Source organism: Acipenser ruthenus, chromosome 6, assembly GCF_902713425.1.
Source record: "Acipenser ruthenus chromosome 6, fAciRut3.2 maternal haplotype, whole genome shotgun sequence".
Classification (NCBI taxonomy): Eukaryota; Metazoa; Chordata; class Actinopteri; order Acipenseriformes; family Acipenseridae; genus Acipenser; species Acipenser ruthenus.
This window is the reverse complement of record NC_081194.1, coordinates 41,969,862-41,991,981: the sequence shown is the minus strand read 5'-3', so window position 1 is coordinate 41,991,981 and position 22,120 is coordinate 41,969,862. Positions and strand designations below refer to the sequence as shown.

General features: G+C 39.3%; 1 protein-coding gene across 2 annotated transcripts in view; it reads right to left on the bottom strand.

Moving 5' to 3' along the window:
• The window catches only part of crim1 (cysteine rich transmembrane BMP regulator 1 (chordin-like)), a 285,572-nt gene that overhangs the window by 188,724 nt on the left and 74,728 nt on the right, over positions 1–22,120 (bottom strand). The window lies entirely within an intron of this gene.

The window sequence follows — 22,120 nt, the reverse complement described above, 5'->3', positions numbered from 1 at the left end:
AAGAGACTAAAAAGTTATAAATTGCAGTACATCACAGTGTTGAATGTACATACCAATCTTAAAACATGTCTTTCTGTTTAAACCTTAGACTAAATATAAAAGCTTGCTTGTCTTTTCATCAGTTTTATAACTTTGTGCCCTGCTTTATCCATTAGCAAACTGATCTTAACATATCTCAATGTATGCCCAATATTTAATATGTAGTACTGTATCTTACCCCAGGGGTTCAACCATCTGAAAACTTGCCATATTCTCACACCGAGTTTAAATCCCGTTTTGACACTTGAAATCACAACTAGAGCAGAGCGGGTCAGCTTTTTAGTGTCATCATCCACAAACCCAGCACCATCACTGGTTTTCTAAGAGGTAATAAAAACCTCTCCCAAATCTCAGTGGAAATGTGGAATTGTTTACCCTTTGCTGCAGCAGCCCTAATGCTTTTTTCAAAACCCTACTGACAGATTGCTGTGCACTGAACCAGAACTGCTTAAAAGCATTGGTTCAGGACAGCAAATTTCCTTTTTAGCCTGGCCACTTCAGCCCAGTTGAAACAAGCGAAAGCTATCTCAGACACACAGGAATTCCCCTTTATTTGACCTCTGGTTAAATGCAAAACACAGAGGAGCGAAAGAAATACTGTACCGCGCACCTGTGCTGTGTTTCGTGTGTGATGTAAGTGCCTTTGCTGGGGTTTTGAAAAATGGCGGGATCAAATGGCAACTTTGATGTTGTAAACCACTGAGGTTTTTGCCTTCCCCACTGTAAGTCGACAGGCTTAACACCATCAACAAGTGAAGCAAATGATTGCAGATATACTTTGGAGGCAGACAGTTAGCTCATTGCAGTCAATTAGCTATAACAGCAACTTACTTTACTATCTACTGTGGGAGGAATGTTTAGTACCATTTGTATCTGTATCCTGCAAATTACTGATATACATTTGCTTTTCTTTACAATAAATATGCTGAATCAATTAAAGTGAGGACATCCTAGACTGCAGTTTACCAGGGCATACGTTTTGGGTATAGTATACTTTTTTTTATTTTTTAAAACTTTTAAATCACTAATGACTGCAGTTTCCCTTAACACTGCGAGACATGTCCATGGTATAGTACCTTCTCCCTGTAGTATACATCCATAACTTTAAAAAGTAAAACATAAATCCAGAGTTATAAATATGAGAACTCATTTAAAATTAAGACACTGAAAAAGCAATTGTCAAAAATGTGTCTACTTGACAGTTTCTCATAGTTGTATCTTCTCCCAGTAGTATTCAAGCTAGACTCTTCAATTATTGCTAAGGTGACTGTATTAAACCAGCAGAGCAGTATTACATATCGTGGTGTTTCTTTCCCCAATGACAGCTGAAGTGCAATTTCTGAACCTATGAATCTCTTTTACTTCATATACATTTCTACAGTAGACTCTGCCTGGGAAGCAGTTATTGGTTTGCACCAGAATGCCTGGCTGGTGGCTGATACAGTCAAAAGTAAGAAAAGTTCCATAAGGATAGTACCCATATCACCAGTGTATTAACCTGAAGAAACCCTAGCAGAACCTTTAGCAGACCAATATTTACCGCCCATAGCAACACAATGGATTTGGAACTAATATTACACAGTGGGCCTGGTATGGTACTGCAATGAATTTCCAGTATGAAGTGATTGATATTGTTACCATTGACCTGTAGTACCAGATTGTGATCAGGCTGGCTGTAGGGGTAATGTCAGACCAGAATGAAAAACACACAGACAGTACTGGCAGGTGAAACTGAGACGCTGCGGCGCGTAGTGCATTTAATTGTAAAAATAAAAGGTTTAAACAAAAACAGCACACGGCACTTGAGGCCAAAATAAACAGACAAACAAAACGGACTAACACTAACAAACAGGGTGGACGAATGCTAAACAAACAAGTATCGTGCTGATATAATTCAGCACGACTAGCAATTGTAATTATTATTATTCTTTTAAAGCTTACTCCCGACTTTCTCTCCCGTTCTCTCCACACTGAACACCCAACCCCAATTGAGTAAAAAATGCATCTATTTATACTGTTGTGCCAGGATTCAATTACCAATTAATGATTCACTTGAATCCCAGCACATGAATTCATTTGTGCAATCCTGTGCTCACATACTTTATCTGCACGTGAAGTGATTATACATCCCTGTGTCTAAATACAACTATATATTTTAAATTACTCATGCTACACAGACCCATTTATATCCCATGCACCAATACCTATACACCAACATTAACACACCACATGCAACACAACACAAAATCCACACATGGGTGGGGCACACTGCCACACAGATATATCAGCTATTGTCAATAATCATCCCTTAGTACAGAAGTATTGTTATTGAAGATTGGTTGTAATAGAACTGAACTTCAGAAAGCATCACTATTGTTTAAATGATGTTCTTTACATCTGTATGACAGTCCAGGACCAAGCATCCTGTTGCCAGGGCAATAACACACCGAGGCCCAAAATTATGAAGGGGAAAAACTGACCGCAAAAAGCCACGTAATGTGTGTGTCCAGTACGGCCGCACTCAGCGTCAAAATAACAACCTATTTTATAAGACTAATTCAAACAATTTAAATACCCCTCACCGCAATTAGCGGTGGAGAATTACACACCTCTCACAATAAATAGCAGCTTTGGGTCAACCCTGCGTGTGTTGGCTACACATTCCAAAAGAAAATGAATGGCACACAAAGACCTCAGCCTGGTACTAGCCATGGTGATGAGGATGCCTGGAAGCGAAAACTGTAATTTACCAATATGGATGCCGACAATCTAGAAGTAAAGGCTCTCATGCTTTGCCACTGTGGGGAGACCTTTTTAGGTGCTTCTAAGAACCTTTTTTTACATGGATTCTATATTCTCTATTTGCAGAATTTCTTTTTTGTCATGTAAGAAAATTGGAGTTTGCAAAACAATACGGTATTATAAACCTCAATTTACAAACTGACTTGATCAGAAGGGTTAAAAAATGAGCTCTTTGCAAAATGTTATTAAATGTTTTTGTCCTTGAAAACGATGTCTTCTTGCTGCAGACAAGTCTCCCACATCACCTTGCCTTTTATATAGACTACTGTCTGACTGCGGCAAATTAACACCTGCTTTTCAGAGTTCTTAAAATAATCAAGAAAATACGAGGCCTGCAATTACCGTCAGCTTGAATAAATTAATAGACCTTAGAATTACATATGCATCAAGGGCTAAAGCACACAGAGACATTGCCCCGCAAATCACGTATTAAGTGCGTGTTTATGCTATTGCGTGTGTTTTATAAATCCCATCCAAGAATTCAGAATCCTCAGCGCCCGTTTTACAGTCTTAAACATGTGCAATCCTTTTATAAATCTCGGCCTGAATGAATGGATTGTTCTGATGAGCCTGGGCTTTCCTGTTTGAGATGAATGTTCCTGATCTATAGAGTTTTATTTTAAGGATAATGAAAAAAGAGTTGGTAAAATCCCACAGAACAGCTAAACAACCCCAATGTGCTTGCCCTTTGCCTGCTGTTTCTCAATATTATCGTTCTGGCCACACATAGTAAATGACAAGCGGAACCTTAATTACACAAGCCCCACTCTTGAGGGTGTTTCAGTCAGACAAGGAACTCTCATTTATCATGCACAAAGAGTCTTATTACATATGCAGTACAGTCATTTCAAAATTTATAAACCAGCTAAAACAAACAAAAAAAAACAAAAAAACAAAAAAAAACATAAAATCACATTAAAAGTGTTGTTTAAGTGTGCAGTATAGTACCAGGCAAATAACCAAAAATATTTTCAGCACATTGGTAGTTATTGGTAATTAAATTAATACTAATAAATAGGGGAGGTAAGGTAAACATAATAATAATAATAATAATAATAATAATAATAATAATAATAATTATTATTATAATAAATACAATTAAGATAAAATACACTGCAAATGCTATTTATTTATTTGCTACTATACATTTGATAATATACCACCTTGGTATGCACGCCACATTTTGGGAGATGTTTAACCCAAATAATCAAAACAACTGTCATAACATTATAAACAGGATAACACTGATTCAATGTACTGTAACTGCAAGTTATATAAACTGTTCTAAAAGGACCATATTCAGTGATTACAGCTCACATTTTTTGGGGAAGTCTACTGTGACAAGTCTGTCTGTAATGTACCCCATTGCGATATGCAGTCCTAATAGAATGTGTGCCACAGATTCCATTTGTATAACACATGAAATCAGTCAAAAGAGGGAAAGTCTGCATTTTTTTTCCCCACATCATCTCTCTTTGGTGTAAGACCATGGTTCTCATCTGTGACTCTTGAGTCCATTCCAGACCAGGACCATGTTACACTTATTTATTTAGCTGAACAGTCTTGTTCAACAAGGTCTTTATTGGTTTATTTGAACATTTGGGTTCAAGTAAAATGACTAGGGTCCTGGTTGAAACAAGATCCATGATTGTAATGGACTAAAATTGAGTACCACTGGTATCTATCTTTTAAAAGATAGAATCATTGGATGTCTGGTTTGCTGGTAGAAGTTGGTAAAAGGCAAATTGCCAAATACCGGATTTGAACCTGGGCACCCTATTGGCAAGATGGAGTACAAAGTTGTCTTCCCTGATGCTTTTCAAGGGATGTTCAGCTTCAGCAGTAAAACACAATATTTAAAAGCATTGCAATTGACAGAAAAATGCTACAAACAAAAGTCCCCCATTTTAAAATCCAAACTAATTACAGCTTTTTCATTACATAACTGTAATCAACCTCGCTGGTGGATATCTGTTTACACTGAGGGGGTTATTGCTAATCCATGTTATTTTAGTACAGACTAGAGCGAGGCATGGTAACAAAAGTGTTTCCATAAACACATCACCATTTTAACACGGCAAACATGATTAGGGCAGCTCCGCCTAGGAAATGACAACATCCAACAGTAACAAGGGGTGTCAAAAGTATTGCTCAGAATTTTTGGTCTGGATGTTTTCACCATGCTAACAGGCCCTGTCGATTAATCAGAGCAAGGATCGCATTTTTTCTAAAGAAAACAAGCAAAACACATAAAGTATAATGTACTGTATTATGGTTTGGAATTTGCTGTGTGTACAATACAGTTTGTCTAATGGGCAATGGTGTGCTGTATACAGCACCACTGTTTATGTTTTCTAATCTGTGAAATGCTTGTCTTGTCAAATGTCAGTGTGATATGTTTAATTGATAACACATGCTGTATGGCGTTACTATTAACACAAGTTTACATTATTTGAACATAATATATTGGTGAAAAAAGTGAGGCTTTTGCTATGGAGAGTGTCTAGTGTTAGGGATGATTTGGAGCCAGAATCTAGTTTTTGGAATCCATACTCTAGAACTCAAGTGGTCAATAGGATCTTACACTTCTTTTTCTCTGGGTAATCTTCACAAGGATTACTGATGATCTGAAGAGAAATATATGAGCTAAACATTCAGAAGTTTGACATTTGCCAAAAACAGCTGCAAGTAAAAAAAAAACAAAAAAAACAAACTGAATTTAGAAGCACATATAAACAAGGAGAGCTTTTATATTATGCTTTCCAAAAAGAAGTCTGTAATATTTTTCCATTCACATTCCATCATTTTTTGGACCTCCTTTTTTTGGCAACCTCAACAGTAAATGCTTGTTCTTCCTCCTTCCCTTGAAAATAAACATTGTTGACACTTGGTTTCCAGAAATGTTTTATGTTTCAGCAATTTTCATTAAAGAAAACTGAAAGTTTAATCCTGTGTTTTTCCAGGGTCCATGAGACAGAAACCTGCTGCAGTGTGTACAGTTCCGAGAGGTGAATGGAAAGTTTTGGTTCTGTACCACCCCTTAAATCTCAGGCAGCCTTTTATTACTGTAGAACATTGAATGGCCTGATGTACTTAAAACAAGGATGAGTTTGGTTCAATATCAATATAATAAAACATGTAAAGTAAGCCAAACAAAGCAATGAGGCAGTCATGTAGACTTCCATTAACTGGTGTTTTTACCAACTAGATCACCACTGTAGCGATTTTGCTTTTACCACTAGAGGTAGCGTAAGAAAATGAATGAATAGTACATTTGGTTATTGTCTGTCTTTTTTTTTTTTTTGGTATAGCACCAAGTCTGTCCCTAGTCTTCCAAATACCTAATTTGGTCTTTTTCAATGGTTTTTGGTCAACTGACATGATGGAATTCCCTAGGAGATATGACACTTTGCCAATTAATAATTGCCCTTATTTTCCATTATCACTAGGTCTGTAAATCATATAAACGTAGATCATTACTTAACATAGGTCTCAGAGGCTTTTACTGTGGGCCTGTGAATTCTCAAATTAGCTAGGCTGCGACGCATCCGTTCAGTGCTATGCGATTGATTATACAGTACCTGGAGTTGACAAGGTTCAGACAATGACATGCAAAACACACACTTCTTCAAAAGCCAGCCTGATCTTTTGTATCAACTTTAAATATTTAAAGGTCTATGAGTTTTGCATAAGACTCTTAATCCAGACTGGCTCAAATAAGGGGCCACTGACATGTTTTATGAGCCATTAGCCTTTTCCTTTGTCAACTGACTGGCCTAGTAGATCACATACATGGGAGGCTGTGGATCCCATTCCAGAACTAAAGCGGCATAGTAACTGTAGCTGTAATTTTTAACTCCTTACTCATAGCAGGGATACCTGCTCCACTGGTCTCTGTGGATAATTGCACCTCCAGCCACATCAGAAGTGGTTTGAAATACCTGGATGAATTTGTATGGAATGACTAAGTAATAACTCAAACATTTAAACATCACCAACATTTTAACTGTATAGTTCAGTATGTGTTCTGTATGTGTGAGTGAGTGAGTGATTGAGAGTGAGTGTGTGAGAGTGATGGTGTGTGTAAATTAATTATTTTGCTCAGCTGACACAGAATCACACAGGTGAGGATCAGAAACAGTCAGGCATTTACCTATAAAGAAACTTTGCCTGTCTCTCTTTCTGGGAGACAAACCTCTCAATGGCCTTTTTATTGAACTCTGTTCAGTTGGGTAGCTATGTTAACTTTGTCCAACATCGCTAGCTTTACCACATTCTGCATATGGGTTTTACCGTGTTTGTGCTTTTTTGTCTTTTCCGAAATGTGCTTCATGTCGCTCACCCCTCGGTCAGTCCAGGCCAAATCCGAAGCAGTTGTCCGAAACAGCAGACATGGAAAGCAGAACACCGCGTTATGTGTTGCACACCCACACAGCTTCCACAATTTCCCCCTGTCGCTACTTTGCTGATTTACTGTTATATTTGGCTGATCCGAGCCCAACTCCTTGATCTGTAATTTTTCTGGCAGAGTTCTCTGCTAAAACGGACTGCTGTAGAGACAGCACGGCGTTCATTGGCCTTTCTTGTTCTGTCATCGTTCACTTTCTAACAAAAATGGCTGCGAGCTACAAACTACTTCTTCTCTTTCTCCTTGTTTAATGTTCTTATTCTAAGGCTGCGATTTGGCTTCAACATTAATCGTCTTGATAAATACAGCAATATTTTATAAACTGCCATCTAGTGTGACTAGGTGGTAACTGCATAGACTCCCCATTGGGCGTTAAATTCGCCACCCCAAATGGGATTAATAAGAGCAGCGAAAAGCTAGGCTACAATTTCGGCCAAAAATCATAACTACGCATGCTCATAAACGGTCATCCTCCGGGCACGACCCCCCAGAACCAGGAGAAGAGGCATACGATAAGCATAAGCAGCGATTTGGCATAAATACATTTTTTTTCCATAAAATGCACATTTGCTGTGGATAATAACAACTAAGAACGTGAGTAAATGTCAGAATTAAGCAAATGTTCACAGTCATTTTTATGCTTTTAATTTTTCTTCTTGTGTTCTGCTATGGTGGGGCGGTGCCCTAGTGCCCCCAGTGGACGATCCGCCCCTGAGTTTCTCAGTACAATCTTCATTTTTGTGATTTATAAGAAGTTAGTATGTTGTGTGTATCGTGTTCTTATTATAACAGAAATAATTTTGCCCCAAACCCAAACTGCACAATATGACATCACTTACAATAATAAGAGACCTCCTGCACACAATGTATGACATTATATAAGTACAACTAAAAAAGGAACTCAGTAAAAATATAGTTTTAGTGCCACAGCATTGCTACCTGAGCCTTCTTAAAAGGGGAGCACTTGAATGGTGCTGGTTTCAATTGTTATGGTGGCATGCCACATGGAGTTGCTTTCAATTTACGTGGTACAGAAAAGGTTAAAAATAAGATGAAAGTAATACATCTTAAAACTCTACTAGTATGGAATGAAACAAATTACAAGGGTAATGAGTAAGCGATTCTCTTCCATAGTGTAACTACTGCTGTTCTAGAAAACCAGCATGTGATAGTGCAAGGTCCTTTTTTCTCTGTGTTTCACTGACAAACAACCTTAGCACTCTGAAAAATGTTAATTATATACAAATTTACAAATTCATAACCGATACTAATTTTACAACAGTCAATTAAGCATTATCATTCCCTATAATTGTACTAAACCTTTAGCAGCAGTAAAGTTCTTCTCTAATACAGTAACTAGCATTATAAATAGTAACAGATCATTAAATGCTTTTAATCATCTCTCAATGCACATGTGCTTTTGACCTTACAATTAGTCTGCACAGTACTATAAATTAGAAGATTTATAAGATGCTTTTGTTTAATCTTACACAAAAATACAATTCATTGGTGTATATTGTTCCATAGTTAATCATTCTGTGCACACTTATTTGCAATCAAAGATTATTTAAGAAAGATTGAGAAAGGCTTCCAGACTGAAATGTTTGAATGTTATTAGCGTCTTATAGTAAAATTGAGTGTTTTATAGTTATGGATGTCATGTTAAGGACATAAACTTTGACTATGCCACTCTGTGATCTGAATAGGCATACCAGTATTACAAAAGTTTTCCTGTAAACAGTAGCGATATATCACCGTTATAAACCATTGTCATACCACTAGTGCCATACCACGGACTAGTGTTTAAATTGTTTGAGGCATAGATGATCATTCTGTTTGTAATTCCTCCAGGAAAATATGGAAATCTCTGTATGAATGCCTTCTTCGAATAGAGCATATTTTGTGATGCTACATTAATATAACAGTAATTATTTAAACTCATTATTCTTTGTCATGAAAGCTCAACATGAGCGTATTAATTTCAGGTTGTATTTGTTTTTGGATTTTTTTGTATTGGATGTGCTTCAATAAGACAAGGCTGGGTCACTGGTGCACACTGAAATCACACTTAGCTTTTAATTGGGCAGCAAGAAACCAGAAGGCTGATTTTTCATTTGGTTGGCTTTAGTAGACGTACAAGCTAAGCATGAAGACATAGGATAAAACAATTTGAAACTGGGCCACAGCAAAGAAAAACTCTGACCCTAGAGCCGCATTATAACGATGAAATTACAGCTATTTTGTGAAGAGCTTTGCTGTTCCTGCTGAAAAGCACAACAAAAGAAGGATTTTTAATTAAAGGTCCCTTTTACAATAGACCTCCTTTACAGCCTGGCAACACAGGCATGAACCTCTTATTTCCTGATTTCTTGGCATTGCTTTGCAACATGCATTTATTGATGAATACATGTTTTTAGAATATGCAATTAGTGTGATAATTGTTTGTATTGAACAGCTTTTTACTTTGTTTTGTAGCAGGCTTCAAAATGAAGGCTGTAAATCTGCATTTAGCAGACCTTTTGTGTAAACCTTCTGTTTAAACTATCATCATTAATGAAAAAAAAGACTTGACTTAGTAGTTAAGTCTACTTTGTTTCAAATTGTTTGCAATGATTTTAACATACAGTATTTAACTACAGTCGTTTACAATGCACCAAGATATTATAAATGATTAAGCTTTTTGAAAAAATTGGAAAAGCAATGCAAGATCCCCGTAACACCGAATATTTTCAGTTAGCTTAGTAAAACTGTAAAAATACAATGCTGTTCGAATTTTTATAAACGTTTAAATCTATACAGCCATAATACAAATTTCAGATATTTCCACTCTATCCAAATCCCTGTCTCACAACTGTTACAGACTGCAAACAGGTTTCATCATAAGGTATTTATTTATTTACTTATTTGTATTGATTGATTTATACATTTGTTTATCTACTTTATTTATTTAACATTTGACTACTTTAAGATTTAGATTGCTGTACAACAGATTATCTAACAGCAGCTTGATGTTGGCAGACTTGTTCTTTGAAGGCTCTCTTCTGATGATCCTGTTTGGTCTTTGTTACTTGGTTGGACACTTACCCTTCTGACTGAAGAACAATGACAACTGGTGTTCCAGTACACTTGTAAGTGCTAGGACAAATGCTAGGACAAATATCTGAATATTTGAATATTCGATACAAAAATCAGATATACCACCTCACCAGAAGTTGCGTGACAGTTTCAAAAATGGCAAATGAAAAATAGTAAAAAAAAAAAAGTAAACAAACCAGATTATGCGCAATTATGCAGATTATGCATGCATTGTGATCTCTATGGAAGGCCATATGGGACAAAAACACGTTGTGCTGCTTTACAGCGAGTCAGAATCTCACTGGACAGAAAAAAGGCAAGCGCGTCATTTTTAAATGCCTCACTTAATCAATGCCCAATTTGCTGGAAATTTTGTGTAGTGATTTTTATAGGTTGTATATGTTATATATTTTTTTGTTGTGACTTTCTGTTATGTGGAATGTAATAAACAAGAACCAAAATGGTGAGTTTTTCCACTTAATTTTACAACGTCATTCCCACATTTGATTTATTTAAGTTACATTTCAATTTTCATTTGCTTGTTCAGCTAGAAAAAGGCACAAGTAAACTTTATGAAAACGTGTCTATGGTCACTGTTTACTGTGAAGAAATGGCAATGGGAAGGAATGAAAAGTAACAAATAAATAAAATGAGGTGTCAACTTTATGTACTATTTATTTCGGGAATAAACAAAATAACGTTTAACAGCAGTTAACTGATATTTGGCATCCTTTGTTTTGTAGTTAATTCATTGGGGTAAAGTAAGTTCTGCATAACGTATTCTTTATTCCTGGGATATTTTTCTACTTTAACATGTTACATATTGTAACGTCTAGCTGTAAAATAAAGGCACACACAGGGGCCACGCCCCCCTGCCCCTGCTGCTATGCTGTCTCTGCCTGCGTTCTGAGCATATAATGGCTTTTATTATGAACGAATACCCGAACATAAAAATCCTGTGTCCCAGCACTAACAGGAATACATATAATCGATTTTTACTAATTTATGTCAAGCCTTTAAGTAGAAATCCAGCAAATAGAGAAATGTATTGTGGTTGAAACTCCTGGGAAGAAATAGGAAAATTTTGGGTTGCCTTTCGACAAAATAAATACCTTAATTCCTTCTGAACATATCCTACAAACCATAACATCTTTAAATTACATTTTAATGCACTAAATATAAAAAATTAACAACTGCCCAGTAAATGCAATACCTAAACAGGGGTGTTGAATGGCTTCTCGCTATTGATAATCATTCATCTCTGCTTGGGACTGCAAAACAAATGATTCTGAACAGGCAGCTAATGTTCCTAAATCATCTGTTTCATCAGCAGATCAAAACTATTTAAAATAAAATGCTGTTTTGTTTGAACTTGCTGTATCTTTTCTTAACTAAAAAAAATAAATGCTTTGTTGTTATTTTATTTTTCTAATTGCTGTACCGAACTGGAGAGGGAAAATAAAATAAAAAAAATCGTAAAAGCATCATACAATAGCTGTAGAAATGGTTTGTTAAATGTTAAAAGTGTACAATTATGAAATTGTATAAACTGGAGCCCTAGCTAAAGAGCAAGTAGCATCAAATGTAATTTTCATAGGTTTAATTTCCACCCCATCTCACCTATGGAGATCTTTGATCTGCCACTTCATCAAGTTTCCTTTTGCTTTGCTGGGAATACAAAGCAGTGTATATGGTGCCACTTACTACTATACACACACTTTGGCTTATCTAGCCTGTATTACATAGTTATATGGCAGGCAATTCGAATTAAGGAGCAGCTCCTGAACACAGGTGAAAGCATCTTAACACAACATTAACTGACTATTTTAAAAGAAAAAAAAACACAGTATTTAGGTAATTGCAATAAGAATCACTCAGAATGGGGTTCCACACAGTTTAGAAACTCCAAATTCTCTCTCCACTGTCATGACTTATATGACATAGCACGCACATACCACGTTTATTGCTCACGCTATAGGAGGTTTGCGACTAAATCATTGTACGACTTCAAAAGGGTGGGTAAATCGCCTTCTCACGCTAAAAAGCTGTACAATTGACCAAAAGCTTTCGCATGGAAACATGTCTGAAAGCCATATCTTATGCTTACGCGACTTCAGCAAATCCCATTTGTGAAGTAACTTTGCACTTTCTGCTATAACTAAAGGCCGTACCAAGCAATCCTTTATTATCTGAGATCTGTTGGAAGCAGCCCTGGCAAGCTTCTTTGACCAAATAGGAAAAAATAAGCATACAGTACGAGGGGTTTAGAGACCTCTTCATTCAGTATTTTTTTTTATGTGACACTATTTATTCGTTTCAAATTATTGCCATTGAACTCATAAAATGATAGTGCCTTATAGTTTAGTTGTTTTATAAGCAAGGTTATAAAAAGTTACTACAAATAAAAAATTCAGCCCTTTGCAATAAATAAATAACGAAGCCCTTTGCAAAGCACTGATTTTTTTTTCATTCTTTTACACATTGGTTATTTTTGTTTGGTGATCGGATAGCCAATTGCTTTAAGCTTATACTTTTCTGTCCCTTAGCAATTAGATGCAATACACTGTACATTAACCATAAGTAGCATCTATCATGGGTACCTACCAAGGCCATAAAAAGTCAAGGTTGTACCCCAAAATGTATTAAATCAGCATAGCTGGGAATTCATTGCCAGCGACATTATGATTGCTACCGACAGCACCAGGCTTGAGCGTCCACCTAGAGTTGAAGTAAAATCTCTTAAACCTAATTCATTGAACAAGATTTGTTTTAAAAGAATGAAAACATGAAAAAGAAAAACAAACTTGAGGTTAATATCATAACCCTGGTTCCCTGAAATAAAAATGTAACCATTACTGAATGGGTATTTGCCTCCTAAAGACCCGGATCCTTAAGACTTTATACCAAAGCTTCTCTTCAGCCTGTGACGCAGTGGTGACCCCGCCTCTGAGGGATCAAAAAGACTGCAGTCACAGATCTCAGCCTCATTTTTTCTTCAAGCCTATTGTGAATAATGGACACAGCGACGTTGAAGGGTAATGATTATATTTCTATTTCAGGGAACTAGGGTTATGCAATCATTACTGAATGGGTTAGTATAGCCAAGCTGTCACAAGGGCATGATTGCAGAACGACTGGAATGCTACAAGGCTAAGCCGAGAGGCTGCCTTGTGTATCACCATTCAGTACCCCAATAACAAGTACCTAGAGTGAAAAAACTGAGGGAGAATTTCACCTCTATGCCGTGTTGCAAAGGTCGACTGGGAGGCCTTTAACACTCATCATTTTAACATGTCATTTAGTCTGTAGAACCTAGCAAAGGTATGGGGAGTAGCCCACACCGCTGCACTGCATATGTCCTTGACAGATGCACCCTGGAATAAAGCCCATGAAGTTGCAAGGCCCCAGGTTGAATGGGCCGTTAGCTTTTCTGAAGGGGGCAAGTTGGCTTGCTCATAGGCAGTCTTGACTGTGTCTGCTATCTACTTGGACAACCACTGCTGAGACAACGGGACTTTTCCCCATAGCAGACAAAAATTGTTCACACTGACTGCCTTTTTGTCCTGTCAACATATGAAGCGTATGGAGCTGTCGTTCCCTGTCAGACTGGAAAGGAGGTGGATGGAAAGCCTCTAATTCCACAGACTGGTTTACATGGAAAGACGAGATAGTCTTCGGCAAGAAGGCAGGATTGGTACGGAGCGTGACCTTTGTTCTGGCCTCTGTAAAAAATAAGCAGACTGTGGGGCTCCCGAGTGGCGCATCCAGTAAAGGCGCTCTGCGTGGAGTGCAGGATGCGCCCTATAGCCTGGAGATCACAGGTTCGAATCCAGGCTATGTCATTGCCGACCGTGACCGGGGGTTCTTAGGGTGTGGCGCACAATTGGCAGAGCACCACCCAGGTAGGGAGGGCTTAGGTCGGCAGGGCAATCCACGGTTCACTGCGCTCCAGTGACCCCTGTGGTTGATAGGGCACCTGTGGATCTGCAGCGGAGCCATTCAAATCTGTGTTGTCCTCCGGCACTACAGATCTGGTCGCTTCACTGTGGATCCACAGTGCGAAAAATGAAGGATCGGCAAAAACAAGTTTCGGAGGGCGTGTGTTTCAGCCTCCGTTCCCCGAGTCTCCGAGGGGTGGCAGCGGTGAACCGGGATAAAAAAAATTATAAATTGGACATTCCAAATTGGGGAGAAAAAAATCAGGGTAAAAACCATTGGCGATGACTAAATAATAAAAAAAATAATAATAAAAATAAATAAATAAAGCAGGCTTTCATGATATAAAATGCTTGCATCTCACTCAGCCATTTTGCGGAGGTGATAGCAAGCAATAAAGCTGCTTTAATGATAGCAATTTCAGCTCAACTGAATGCAGGGGTTCAAATGGAGGCTTCATGAGTGCATTAAGCACCACGTTTAGCCTCCAGCGAGGGACAGTGTCCTTGTGGCGGAGTGTCCCGCCCCTATTTATTATTATTTGTATTTTTGTTTGCGGCGCGGGTAAAAGCGCCGCATCTTTTATTATTATATTTAAAAACCCTGTGAGGATGCATGTCTGATCAGCTACTGATTATTTAACTAGCTGACAGTCATGCATCCTTACCAAACGCGTCTGGCCGAGGGATAATAAGATAATTACCAACTAGTTAATCCCTCGGCCAGAGTATATAAACCTGCAGCTCTCTGCACTTGGGCCTGAGTGTAGAGGAGAGTACGGGAGAGCGGAGAGAGAAAGCAACATTTAAAAAACAATTGCTAAAACGTGCTGGATTACCCAGCACATCACTTACTTGTTTGGTTGTTCATTCGTTTGGCCCTCGTGCCCTTTTGTTTTGTGTTTTCTTAAATCTTTTGTTTGTTTATTAAATACGCTGAACGCAATTGCGTTCAGCTTCACCCGCCCATCCACTGTTTTGGTTTGAGTTACTTCCTGGTCCGTGACGTCATCACACATCACCACTGCGAGCCAGACTGCCACAGTCCTTCATAGGCGGAAAAAGCCATCAAGCCCCTTTCAAAAATGCCCCCCCCCCAGGAAATTAGCTACTAGCGAGACAATTTTGACATAGGCAAACTGAAATAGCTGCCAGATAGACCTTTACCATGGAGGAGGATTTCCCCTTGTCAAAGAGGTCCTGCAAAAATTGCAGTATAACTGCCATGGGACAAATCGTGGGGCCGAATCCACGAGGCAGACACCACGTCTGGAAGACGCCCCACTTGTCCCCTTACTGGGAATGAGTAGTCGCTGCCCTAGCATTCTGTAGGGTGTCAATAACCCTGTTGAAAAGTCCCAGATGGCTGAAATGAAGAGATGCCATAAAATCCCCCATGCCTGACTGCCGACTCACTGCGACCGGCTCAGTCTCCATGGCTGGCCACTCAGGAGCTACAGACACAGCGGGAGCAGGGCAAGTGTTGGGAAGGTGTATAAAAATATGTCTCGGCCACTGGTGGGCCAAGGCATCTATTCCCAGTGGTTCCCCACCTCCTATTATGGAGAACCAGAGGGGACAGTGGGTTGATTCCTGGGAGGCAAAGAGGTCTATCTCTGCTCTCCCGAACTTCTCCCAGATGAGGCTTACCACCTCGGGGTGAAGCCTCCACTTCAAGCTGCTCGGGACTCGTCTTGAAAGGAGATCCGTCCCCCAGTTCGTCACCCCGGGTAGATGAACTGCCTGCAGTGAGAGGAGATTCTCGTGCACCCACAGGCCACCCTGGTGGTTGATGTAGGCCACCACTGCTGTGATGTCTGTGCGTATAGCACATGTGATCCTTGAACCTCATATAAAAAATTCTGCAAGGCCAGGTAAACTGCCTGCAGTTCTAAAACATTGATGTGCACACCCTGACCATTCCACACAGTGCCCCAGCCCAGGCTGGATGCGTCCGTGGTGACACTGCCCAGCGCTACGCCTAGGCATAGATGAGCCAGCTGTTTCCACCTAGACAGAGGTGGGACACTGTCAACAGGCGGTCGCAGTTCATCGTGGGCTGGAAGACCCTGTGCTTGAACCAGGCCTGCAGAGGGCGAATGTGCAGACCCAATGGAAAGATCTAGGAAGCTGCTGCCATCAGGTCCACATGTTTCTGGAACTTTACTACCGTGAGCGCTGTATTGAGATGAAAGAGCTCCAAACAAGTGGCTATTCTCTGCACTCAGCTGTCCGACAAAGTGGCCAGCATGGACCCAGAGTCCAAACATACTCCGAGATAGGATGCAGTCTGGGAAGGTGAGAGCTGGATCTTCACATGATTCACAGTAAGGCCCAATCGTTGAAGGTGGACGTGACAAGTTCCGTGTGGGCCTCTGCCTGTGCTGGAGACTGGGCACAAATTAGCCAGTCATCCAGATAGTTGAGTACTCGGATGCCTTTGGGTCTCAATGGGTACAAAACAGCTTCCATGCACTTCGAGAAGGCAAGTGGAGCTAGGGAGAGGCCAAATGACAGAACACGGAACTTTTGCGAGGTTCCCTGGAAGGCGAACCGCCGGTACTTCCTGTGCACTGGTTTTATGGGGATGTGGAAATAGGCATCCTTGAGGTGATGTACAGACGGGAAGACCAGCTGCTATTCGCCCACCTCCTCAGTATGTCCTCCTGTGGCCAACCTGTGCTCGCAGCCCGTGAGGCCCCACAGGGGCAGGTGGAGCCGAGCGTTCCCACAGCAATTCAACAATTCCTGGTGGGAAGCTGCTGCCCAGATTTTCTCCATCTGCTCCAAGTCACTAGGAATGACGACTCTTCTTCCTTTTCTACAGGGGGAGGAGAGGCAGAGCTCGAGGAGGATGAGTAGATTCAGTACTGATTCGGTGTACTAAACACTGGGTCGTTACTGGTTAACAACCGGGTTGGTACCGGTTCAGAACCTGGTAGTCACAGGTTCGGTTCGGTGGCTTTGGCAGTGGTTCAGTACCAGTTCAGCACCGGTTCAAAGACTTTGGTACTGGTTCGGTGGCTTCGGCACCAGGTTGGTACCAAGTTAGAACCAGGTTGGTTCAACACCAGATTGCTGTACTTAACACCGGGTTGGTACCCATTCGAAATCGGGCACAGGTCAGTGACCTCGGTACCAGTTCGGTATGGGTCCACTGGGTCGGTCCGGTAACCTTGGTTGCAGTCACTGCGGGTGTCAACATACAGGGATGCCCACCTATAAAAAGTCACTGGCAAAACCACTCAGTCAGTACGACACACGAGACTGAGGGAAGCCTGCTTGTTAGAATGAACTAATATCCTTCGCAATGGTGATGCTAAAATAGCTGGTCACCAAAACGGTATCAAGATACTGTGGTTGTAATTGCAAACAACAAGCAGCCGAAGTGAATATCTCGGTCCTGCGCAATGCTACTGAACCCAGCAGCTGCTCTTACTGCACATGTGCTGAGCACCACATTACAAACAGGCCTGAGCTTGGTATCTGTTCCCCCCCAGCCCCCCCCCCCAACAAAAAACAACATTTATTTAACAATTACATTAATAATATAAAATGTCTCGTATGGTGCTAATTAGCAAAAACAAGAAAAAAAAAAGCTCCAGCCGGAGCTATGCAGCCTGGGTAGAGAGCACAAAGTCAGCCAACTTATGCTGCTGGGTCCCTGGGAAGGAGGGACTCGAGCCGCTGGCTTCATGGCAGCAAGTGGGCCCTAACAAACAGGCTGTAGTGCACACAAATACGCGTAATTAGTTAAATTATTACAGCGATTTGTTTAATTATCACATACCAAATGTGTGTACTAATTTGACCTCTTCTGCTCCCTCTAGCTACCTATCGAGGTCCTGCTGCAGTTCAAGGGGTGTTTTCTTTCCTTTTTAAACAAAGTAAATCTGATAATTTAAGAGGAGTCTCTGTTCACATTGCTCACACTAATTCTGTTTTCTGTCCCCAAGCTTCCATTCTGAGACCTCTGGTCTCCAGATTCTGTTTTTCTGCAAGACTTCAAGATCTCCAAAAGGGCGGCCTTTCTTCAAACTATTCGTGCCATTCCTTCAGGATTGGAGCTGTGCAACCACAGCTGCTCAGCGAACATTCCTGCGCATGTCATCAAAAACTTTGCTTATGAGATTTGCATAAGGAGCAATATTATAGACAACAACACCTGGAACCTGCGTCCTAATGAAAGACTTTATCCCAGGATCCAATCCTACCATATCCTTTGTTATATTTTGCTATATGATGCCACCTATTAATATCTAGGGTCCCTGGTGATTTTTTCCTTTTAGTTTTTTTTTTCTTCCCTCTGTTACCTTCAATCAATAAAGCTGGGGGGGGGGGGGGGGGGGGTATATGGGGGATATGGTATATGATGCTCCTCTGCCTAATATGTTTTATTCACCTGGTTGAACACGTCTCATATATTTATTATTTTATTCTTTGCTCTGAAAGATGAGGCTGTGCTCCAACTATTTTTATTCTACTTTTTATTTTTCTTCAAATAAAAATTCTTCATTTAGGTTCAATGTTTTTGGAAATCTGTAAGATTTGGAATTATAATAAATGTGGTTATTTAACGCAAGATTGTCCTGACTGAAACATTTAACTATATGGAAACCCACACTACCCGAAAGGTACTACGAAAACAGCATGCGAAGTGTCATAACAGGTAAAAGTACAGTAGAAACTATGTAACTTAAAGCCATTTTAACAGACTGTCCTATTATAACAAAAAGGGCAAATGGGGGCCATGACAATATTATATTATAATCTTTTTTTTTTTTTAAATAGAGCGGCATTATTTTAATTTTAATACATGACCTATAGTCTGATTAGAGTAAATGTATGTACAATTCTACAGGAGGGGGTAGTGGATTATATTTCCTGCAGTAACTCACAGGGCCTAGATTCAGTTTAACATTTACCTGCTATTTCCTCATGATCAAGCTTGCTTTTGTGCAGTGTAGAGAGATTTATTGATGCTATGAATAATTAATAAAATTGCCTCCGGGGAGCAGGAAGTAACTACAGGTATGGAAATACAAGCATACGTCAGGCTTTGTGAGGAATCAAGAAGAGGGACGAGAAAAATTACTGCTGTGGATGACTGCTTTCCTCTACAATAATTGTGATTAATTGTAAAATGTCTACAAAAGCTGTAAGCTATATGGATATAAAATTAGCCCACTGCTTCTTTTCAATAACCTTTTTGAGTCATGTGGCAGTTTCAAATGATCATTTTAGCTATGCCTTAAGGTACAGTCAGTGCCATGTCTTAACGATGTACACTGTTAATAACTAAGGAATTACAACCAATTGCTGTGTTAATCACCTGTCCCACTGTTTCAATAAAGAAGGATGGCACAGCAAGTGTTACAGTAAGTTATAACAGGAATGGTATCACAGGAAACCAAATGGAGAAGGAGGACACTTTTCTTTTAATTTCCATGGATATACAGAGGGAAAGAAAACAGCATTATTACAGCATTTAGTGTGCAATGTACTTGACCTGAATGGACAATGCTTTTGTTGTGGTGAGGGGTGATTAACTTGACATCACTTAGTAAACGTGGTGTGGCTGTTCGATACTGTATGCAAAAGACTTGTTACTGTAGGAAAGTTACTGTATCATTGCAGCTAGTATAATTTAAGGCGTTGGAATGTGGCTACCACACAGCCCTGGTTTTGCTTTCATAATTCTAGGAAGAGATGACATAACAATGGGACTTCTTAGAAAGTCTAAGTCTGTTGAGATTTCCTGTGCTGAAACTCAGGACTGAGGTATTTCCTCTTACTCTACATTCCTGTTGTATGTACTCATTTATTTCTGAAATGAGGCAATTTGTTGGTTGCAATTGCAAGCAGTTTTGTTGAAACAGCAAAACCCTTAGTACCAACCCTAGGGACCAATTGAAAAACCCTAACCCTAGGGACCAATTGAATCAGAGGTACAATATACATAATCACAGTTTATAATCTAAAAGTGATAGTCAGAGATCAATCTACAGTAATGGTGCAATGAAACATAAAACAAATATCTGCCTTCAAAAAAAAAAAAAAAAAAAAATAGCCCCTAACCATAATGCCACATAAACACTTTTTTGCATAAATTAAAGCTCCAGTTTGGTGTATGATCTAATTTGCCAACATTATATCAGCATTTACAGTTTGCTCACAGTACTGAACGCACATAATTGTATCCAAATGTGTGTCACTTTTTCATTACACCTTACAACACATTGACCTCCCTTATCCTTGGGATGATGACATTGGAGTGGGTGTGAGTGAAAGAGGAAAAGGAGGAAGACTACCGCGCACATACTAAGCAATCGGTCTTAAAGCAAATCTACAGTTCCTCGTTCTGAATTCTGTATCTGCCAGGCTCTGGTTATTAGTATGCATCCAGTAAAATCTTGTGAAACTCCCTTGTTGCTCTTGACAGCACAGTGTTCTCTACAGCAGCGTGGCAGGTGCCTGACAGTACACGGTAAATAGAGTAGAATTGGCTCTACAGAGAAGGTTCTATCACATGAGTAATTCATCTTCTGTGCCAAATGCATGCCTAGCTAGCTAGCCACAATTGACATACTATACTGTATTAACATGAACCTGCAAAAACACAGACCTCACAGGCTGTGGGGGTGCTTGGTTAAGATATTATGGATGAAGCTGTAATTGCAGAAAGCCCAACTGATTTTCATATAGTAAAATGTTTTGTAACCATTGCTACATTACAAAACAAAGCACTCAGTTACTATACACTGTTTTGCTTATTGTTTTCAACTTAGTCGACCCTTTATAAGCTTTAACATTCATCAAGTTCTGAAAACATTGACATGTAAATCAATTTTATTGACAGCACTCCAGAATCTCACTTCTCATTACAATTACCTGCGTCTTTGGTTGAAAAAAAATAAAAAATAAAATTAGGCTGCTGAGATGCTAAGTGAACTGGCAATGGTATATGACATCTTTCAACTCTAATTAAACGGCTGGTTCAATTCCAGACATGGTCCAAGTTGATCGGAATTAAATTTCCATGTCTGTGGAGCGGGTTTGCTGGCCTCTACTTCAGCCCACTTCCTGGTGAAGGGTTCTATATATTACAAAACCATAATAAGAAAATCTGCTTATTTGTTGGATTACAAACAATGGGGACTACTGTATACCTCTCTGGCGCAAGGACTTTAGCCTCCTTTTATGACCAAAGAATTTAAAATCATTTCAATTTAATAAATACCTTTTTATTAAATTTATATCTCTCATATTTTCAAACTTCAAGGGACTTTGCCACTGCCTTGGTTTATTGTTTCACTGCTCTTGTGCAATTTCTAAACTGAGAACAACGTTTGTCTTTGTGGGAGGGGACACTGCTCTTTTAAATCAACAAGATTTTCATGCATTTTTTTTTATATCCCACAAAACAGACCTAATTCACAGTAAGGGAATAACAATAGAGCAGTGAAAAGGTAAAAAAAAGAAAACACAGGTGGAAGCTATGAATTAAAAGAAAGGAAGAATGAAACCATTAGTGGTTAAAAATTGCTTTTAAAACTATCACTGGGTTCACAGCCCTCTTATTTAAACCACTTATTTCACACCATGTAGCAAGAACTGTCCACCAAAGGTCTAACCATGCATGAAATTATATCTAAATGGTAGTGAGATGTTGTCTTTGTTGCATTGCAATCATGAAATTATTAAAACCAGAAATATCCAATAATACTTATGTTTAGCCCTTAAACCACGAGACATTTACAGTGCAGAGCACATTCGTTTTATAAGCAGGGTAGGTGTTATCTTTGTGCTGTTGGTAATAGAGTGCCCATAGAAAAATAACTTGTCTTAAACTACATATGTT